This window comes from Plecotus auritus (assembly GCF_963455305.1).
Source record: "Plecotus auritus genome assembly, chromosome: 12".
In the NCBI taxonomy this organism is placed as follows: Eukaryota; Metazoa; Chordata; class Mammalia; order Chiroptera; family Vespertilionidae; genus Plecotus; species Plecotus auritus.
The window spans coordinates 6,957,965-6,965,749 of NC_137778.1; the positions used below are offsets into that span (position 1 = coordinate 6,957,965).

The 7,785-nt window shown below is 47.2% G+C and overlaps 1 pseudogene across 1 annotated transcript; it reads left to right on the forward strand.

The window, feature by feature from the left end:
- Positions 1-2,633: 2,633 nt before the first annotated feature.
- Positions 2,634-4,132, forward strand: LOC308237434 (GPN-loop GTPase 1-like; annotated as a pseudogene). Its single transcript has one exon. The product of its transcript is annotated as a GPN-loop GTPase 1-like (transcript).
- The last annotated feature ends 3,653 nt before the right edge of the window (positions 4,133-7,785 follow it).

Below are 7,785 nucleotides of genomic sequence, written 5' to 3' on the forward strand. Positions count from 1 at the left end.
CAGGGCCTGGGTCAGGCTCCTCTCCAAGGCCAGGGCGGCTTCCCTGGAGCCCTGAGTTCTGCCCACTCGTCTTGGGGGGCCTCAGCACGTCCTGGGAGAGAGTGCGGCCACCGCGCTGGGTTTGCAACTTTAAGAGCCGCTCAGCGCCCTCATGCTTCTCCGCCAACTCGCAGAAGAAGTGGCCCAAGCCCTCCAGAGCCACATCGTCCAGGTCCAGGTCGAAATAGAAGCCCAGAGAGAGGTAGGTGTGGGGGGCCCCCCAGAGGCAGGGGGGCCAGGCGCTTGGCCGCAGCCTCCACCCTGGTGGAATAATGCTGACAGATTTGGGAGCTCGTGGTTGCTCGGCAATAAGGATTAAGGTAGGAAAAAAACACACACAAACCGGAGTGTTGGCTGGTCTCAGAGGTGGTTCTGAGGAGGGTGACTGGATATGACGCAGGAGAGTGGTCGAAGGCTGAAAGAAAAGGCATCCCTGGGTCTATTCCATCCAAACACTGTTGAAGCAAGAGGCAGATCCGGGACCACCGAGGGCACTGCCAAGAACATGTTTTTTAAAAAGAAACTTTCATGGATAGGGTGTGATGGGCAGGAGGGAGATACTTGTGTGCGGAGAAGGAGGGGTGGATGGGTGGTGTGCATTCCTCTGGGTCCCACGGGGACGGGAGAGAGGATGGCACCCACACTTACAGCCCTGTGCCAGGATCTTGGACTAGCAGTCAGAAGTCAGTTCTTGGTCCTTCTTTGTTACAACAGCTGTAGAGATGGTTATTACATATGTAGCAATAGGTGTGGTAGCTGTAATGGCAGCTCACTTTGTGACATAACTATACCAAACCTTTATTTATGTATCTCATTTAATTCCAGCTCAGGGTCTTCTCTTTTTAAAAATATCTCTTTATTGATTTGAGAGAGAGAGAGAGAGAGAGAGAGAGAGAGAGAGAGAGAGAGAGAGACATTGATGTGAGAGAAATCTTTCTGCTGCCTCCTGCACACTCCCCACTGGGAATTGAGCCCACAACCTAGGCATGTACCCTGACTGGGAATCAAACCATGGACCCTTCAGTGATGATCAACCAACTGAGCCACACCAGCCAGGGCTCAGGGCCTTCTATCTTGATGGTCCCTCTGCCAGGAACATGTTTCCCTACTTATTCACGGGCCTGCCTTCTTCACTTCATGTGGGCTCTCCTTAAACCTGCCTCTTCAGAAAGGCCCTCACAGACCATCCCAAATAAAATAACACTCTGGCATTTCTTTCCCCATTCTCTTCATTTTTATTCACAAATAGTTAATACCTCAAATTTAGGTAGATATACAGAGAGAGGAACAAACCAAGATGGTGGTGCAGGTAAATGCCTATACTCGCCGCCTCCCACAACCACATCAGAATTACAACTAAAATACAGAACAACCATCATTCTGAACTGCCTGAAAGCTGGCTGAATGGAAGTCCTATAACTAGAGAAGTAACGAAGAAAACACATTGAGACTGGCAGGAGGCACAGAATGGGCTGGTTTGATACCCACGTGTGCCGTTTTTTTTTAATCGGGAGGGAGATCATCTCTGTGGAGGCCATCCGTGAGGAGCAAGGGGTCTCTCTGGGGAAGTGACCTTCTGCATCTGCGGTAAATTGCTCTCTTGGTTTGTTCAGCAGCCGGCCTCAGTGTCCCTATTCCACTTGTCCTCGCTTACTGGCCTGTCCCAGTACAACAAAAACATAACAACCACATTGGAAATCCTGGATAAGGAGTTTGTGTTTAAATAGTCTAAATAAAGAAATAAACTAGGGAAAATAAAAACGTATTTTGGAGGGTAAACAACATGATTAAATACATAAAAAAATCCAAGGAAGTCAATCAAAGCAAAGCAATAATGACAACAACAAAAAAAAATCCTAGAAGCCAAGAGTTCAAAGTTACAGGATACAAGGTGTAAAACTTCACATTTTATCAATTTTTAAAAAATCAAATGTATCTCTAAATATTAGTGAGATGGAAAATACAATACAAAGAGCTTCTATTACAGCAGTACCAAGGCAAATTACATTCCAGATTTAGCATGTGTGACACATAGTATTTTTTCAAGAAAACAAAAATTTTAAATATGTTTTTATTGATTGCAGAGATGGGAAGGGAGAGGAATAGAGATATAGAAATATCAATGAGAGTGAGACATCCATCAGCTGCCTCCTGCATGCCCCACACTGGGGATCAAGCCCGCAACCCAGGCATGTACCCTGACCAGGAATCAAACGGTGACCTCCGGGTTCATAGGTCGATGCTCAACCACTGAGCCACACCAGCCAGGCAATTAAAGAAAATTTAAAAGTGAAATCAAAGAGGAGGAAGGTGGCCCTAACTGGTTTGGCTCAGTGGATAGAGCATCGGCCTGTGGACTCAAGGGTCCCAGGTTTGATTCTGGTCAAGGGCATGTAGGCAGCTGATTGATGTTTCTCTCTCATCGATGTTTCTAACTCCCTCTCCCTTCCTTTCTGTAAAAAATCAATAAAATATGTATTAGGGGAAAAAAGGAGGAAGATGGTAGCGCCCACAGCTGCAGCTGAGCGCCAGGCTTCCCGGGCTCTGTTGGTGTTGGGAACGGCAGGATCTTTGTCCAGAGGCGCACAGGACACCTGCGTAGCCAAGGCTCTCCATCGGGACCCCACTGTGATGAAGTCCCCTTTCCTGCCAATATTGATATCCGTGGCACTGTGAAGTCTAAGGAAGTCATGAAACAATATGGACTTGGGCCCAACAGTGGCACAGTGAGCTCACCCAATCTCTTTGCTACCAGACTTGATCAGGTGATAAAATCTGAGAAGGCCCAGACCATGTCTAACTATGTCTTAACTGACACACCTGGGCAGAGAAGCATTCACCTGGTCAGCCCCTGGGACAGTCATCACTGAGGCCCCGACACCCTCATTTCCAACGAGTGGCATTTATGTAATGGACACATCAGGAAGTACCAGCCCAGTGACCTTCACGTCCAACATGCTCTACGCCTGCAGCATCTTGGACAAAACCACGCTTCCTTCCATGGTGATCATGAATAAAACTGACATCATTGGTCACAGCTTTGCAGTGGGATGGATGCAAGATTTTGAAGCTTTCTGAGATGCTACAGACGTCAGTAACCTGACTCATTCAATGAGGCTGGTGTTGGATGAGTTGGACAGCTCACTCAGATCGTAGGTGTGCCTGCTGTTCTTGGGTCAGGCTTAGGTGAACTCTCTGTGCAAGTCACCAGTGCAGCAGAGGAACAGGAAAGGGAGAATCATCCTGAATATGAATGTCTGAGGAAACCGCTGGCCAGGGCACAGAGCCAGCAGCAGGAAGAACAATGGGACCACCTTCAGAAAGACGTGGGCTCTGTGGCCTTGGACACAGGAACTGCTACGGACAGCTTTTCACCTGTGCGGGACCCTCTGACTCGATCCTGACTCAGAGAACCTCAGGTGAAGAGGTTGAGGAAGCGGACAGTGACACTGATGGTATGGACCACAGAGTTGCAGAGGAAAGCCATGAAGAGCCAACATCGCAGAGTTTTATGCAAGAATCAATGGCCCAGTCCTGGGAGAGGAACAATAAATCGTCTCCAGAAGTCCCAACATTTGGAACACTGTGAAGGAACTATCCTTATGTCTGACTGGGTTGACTATAAAGGACAATTTTTTTTTGTTCCAGAATAGCAGAGTTTCTCTTATTAGAGAAATCTGACTCCAGCGAAGCCAGGGATAGAAGACATTTGGGCTTGGCAGATAGATGCCAGTTCCCCTTGGGTTTTTGCAAGGAAGGATATTCTGACTGTTGTGGATGCTGGTATTCCTTCATGTCTAAAACTTCACGTTTTATCCTTTGAACTCAAATGCTTTTCCTGCTGATAGATGGAATAGAGAGGGAACATATTGTTCCCTTCAGTTCTCTATGATTAGGCTGGATCTATAGCCTCTATTTCCCTAACATCTTGCGCTTGACCCAGGAGTTACCCTCTTTTTGGCAGAAAGGGAGAGGGAAACAAGAGCTTATCCAGAGTGGCCGTGCAGTCTCCCTGGCAACCAGTCAAAGTTGGTGTGAAAGGAGCCTCCTTACAGGACACCAGGTTTGTGGGAGAAAGTGGGCACCACACACAGTGCATGACTAAGAATCCTGCTTTCAGCGGTGCCTTGGATTCAGAGTTTTCACTTTTTAAAGAAAAGCACAGTCAGTAATAAAAACACGAACACGTTGCTATCTGAGCTAAATTCAACTGCTGTTTGGGAATACGGAGTGCAGTCAAGATAAAAGTAAGTTACTATAAAGAGTCAATGGCATCTGTGGGGGAGACACAGGGCTGCTGTAGACCCAGATGTCATACGTCTTAGACTCTCTCACTCACAAACACTTGCTCTAAAATCCAGCGCTTTGAAAGTGCCGTGAAGACCTGGGGAGGAACTGAATTGTGGCTTCAGAGTAAGGGTGAAGGACCGCTCCCCCCCTCTCTCCCGGACTAAAGTGCCAGCGGGCACCGTTGTTCCTTTGTTGAGCCCGCCCCCTGGCAGGCACAGGTGAGTGTCAAATCTGAGTTTCCAGGAACTCAGCTAGCCCTCCGGCCTGCCCCACCCAGTTCAGGCCCCGGCCCCAGCCCCTCTCAGAGGCTAATCCGCTCAAGCTGCCAGCCTGGACCCCGGCTGCAGACTTCCCTAAAATCTCTCAGAGGTCCACAGACCCCCACAAGCAGGCTGGCTCAGGTGCCCTGTGAGTCTCGCTAAGCCAGGCACCAGGGGCAGCCGGCCTACTTCACAGCAGGACCACTTGCAGGTGGATGGGAGCATATGGGAGACAACCAATCTCTCTCTCTCTCTCTCTCTCTCTCTCTCTCTCTCTCTCTCTCTCTCTCTCTCTCTCTCCCCCCCTCCCTCCCTCTCTCCCCCCCCCCTTCCCTCCCTCCCTCCCTCTCTCTCTAAAAAATTAATAAATATGGCCCTAACCGGTTTGGCTCAGTGGATAGAGCGTTGGCCTGCGGACTGAGGGGTCCCGGGTTTGATTCCTGTCAAGGGCATGTACCTTGGTTGTGGGCACATCCCCAGTGGGAGGTGTGTAAGAGGCAGCTGATCGATGTCTCTCTCTCATCGATGTTTCTGGCTCTCTATCCCTCTCACTTCCTCTCTGTAAAAAAATCAATGAAATATATTTAAAAAAATTAATATTTCACAAAGAAAAAAAATACTCACTGACAAAGGAAAACACATCATAAAGCAGTGGACCAACCACCACTAAAGCTAGTACAAAATTTAAAAGGCAGAAGTAGGAAGATTATGTTTAATTGTAACAGTAAATTCAGGGCTACATACAAACACACACAAAGTAAAAATTAATGGCAAAAGCATCAACATGGAGGGAGCGGTAAAAATGGTAGTGACTTTAGAACCATCGAACTTAAGCAACCATCAACTTAAAATAGACTGCTAAAAACATACTTGGCATATATGAAGCACCTGGTAACCACAAACCAAAAATCTACAAGGGATATACAAAAAGTCTAGGGAAAGGAATCCAAACATAACACTACAGAAAGTCATCACCACACAAGCGAGCAGAGACTAAAATAACTACATACCTATTAATAATTAATGTAAATGTAAATTGATTAAATGTTCCAATCACAAGACAAATGGATAAAGAAGAGGTGGTATATATACACAATGGAACATTGTAGTCTCAACCATGAAACAGAGTAAAATCTTACTATTTGCGACAACATAGATGGACCTGGAGGGTATTATGGTCAGTGAAATAAATCAAACAGAAGAAGACAAATGCCGGATGATTTCACTTATATGTGGAATCTAAAAACAAACTAAATGAACAAACAAAACAGAAACAAGCCCTAACCGGTTTGGCTCAGTGGATAGAGCGTCGGCCTGCGGACTCAAGGGTCCCAGGTTCGATTCCAGTCAAGGGCTTGTACCTTGGTTGTGGGCACATACCTGGTAGGGAGTGTGCAGGAGGCAGCTGATCGATGTTTCTCTCTCATCGATGTTTCTAACTCTCTATCCATCTCCCTTCCTCTCTGTAAAAAATCAATAAAATATATTAAAAAAAAAAAACACAAAAAACCAGAAACAAACTCATAGATCGGTACAGAGAACTGATGGTTGCCAGAGGGAGTGGGGCTGGGGAGCTGGAAGAAGGGATTAGAAGTACAAATTGGCAGTTACAAAATAGTCACGGGATGTAAAGTGCAGCTCAGAAATATAGTCAATAATATTGTAATAACTATGTATGGTGTCAGGTGGATGTAAGGCTTATGAGGGGGTCACTTTGTAAATTATATAAATATCTAACCACTGTGCTGTACACCTGAAACTAATATATTGAATGTCAACTAATTGAAAAAATTTTTAAGAATCAATCCAATATCAAAATTCTCACTGTATTTTTATAAAACATGACATGTTGGTTGTGACACTCCGCTGCAAGAATGATTGGGCAAGAATACCAGAGTTTTTAAAAGTAATTATGAAGCAAATGGGTAGATAACAGCAATGCTAGCATATTTACCCTAATAGATCTTAAAACATAGCAGACCCAAATGATGATTTTCAAAGCCACACAACCAGCAAGCAGACGAGCCAGGATTCAGGCTCAGAACTGATATAAAAGCCCAAGCAAGTCCCTAGCCATTTTGGTTCAGTGGAGAGAGCATTGGCCCATGGACTGAAAGGTCCTGGGTTCGATTCCAATCAAGGGCACATACTTCAGTTGCAGGATCCATCCCCGGCACCTGGTCGGGGCACATGTGGGAGGCAACCAAGCAATGTGTCTCTCTCACATTGTTGTTTCTCTCTCGCTCTGTCTCTCCCCCTCCCACTCTGTCTCTCCCCCTCCCACTCTCTCTAAAAATCAATGAAAAAATATCCTTGGGTGAGAATTAACAACAACAACAAAAGCCCAAGCAAAATCTGACCTATTCTTCTATCTGATCTCTTAGAGCTGGGATAATGCCGCTGGAGACTGCGCCTCAGTAACGGTGTGCTCACACAGAGACTGAGACGGTTCTCGGTTAGAACTTTCATGAACCTTTGTGATGGCAAACCTGGGCTGTTGCCACGGCAACCACAGGGCCTGGACTAGGGGCTCCCAGCATGCCCTGAAGCCCAGCTGGCCCTTCACTCCCACTGCATTTCCCACCTGCTCAGGTCCCTGTGGCATCTTCATCACTTAGGCACTAGCTACCATCCACCTATTCTTCTCCCAGGCCCTTACCTTCATTTCCTCAACTCCATCTCCTCACCCTTTTGCCTCTAGGTAACTCTCCTGGGCCCCAGGCTCTTCTCACCTCTCCCTCCCTGTTCCTACACTTCCTCCTCCCATCCTGCCTGCTTCACCCTAACTCCCCTCACCCTCTTTCTCTAGTCTCCCCCTCTGGCCTTGGCCTTCCTCTCCTAGTCTTCTCTTTAGTCCTCTCCTCACTCCCCTTTCCCTTCACATCCTCACTGCCCGCCTTCTCCATTCTGTTTTCTCTTTGCTCCCTCCTTTTCTCCCCACCAGTTTGTTCTTCTCACTGCTGTCTCCTCCCTTTTCCACTCCCTCACACCATCATTCCTGTCACTCTCGCCTCTCACCCCCTCCTCCCTCTCTGCTCCCCTACTCCCTGTCTCTGCTTCCTTCCCACCAGGTGAACTGGGTCAGCTGTATCCCGGGACAACTATGGCACTTGAGGGGGGAAAGGGACCAGTGGCTCCTCATGAGCAGAATCCCAACCCAACACCTAAAATGGAGCCAAAAAAGGGTGAAAGAAAG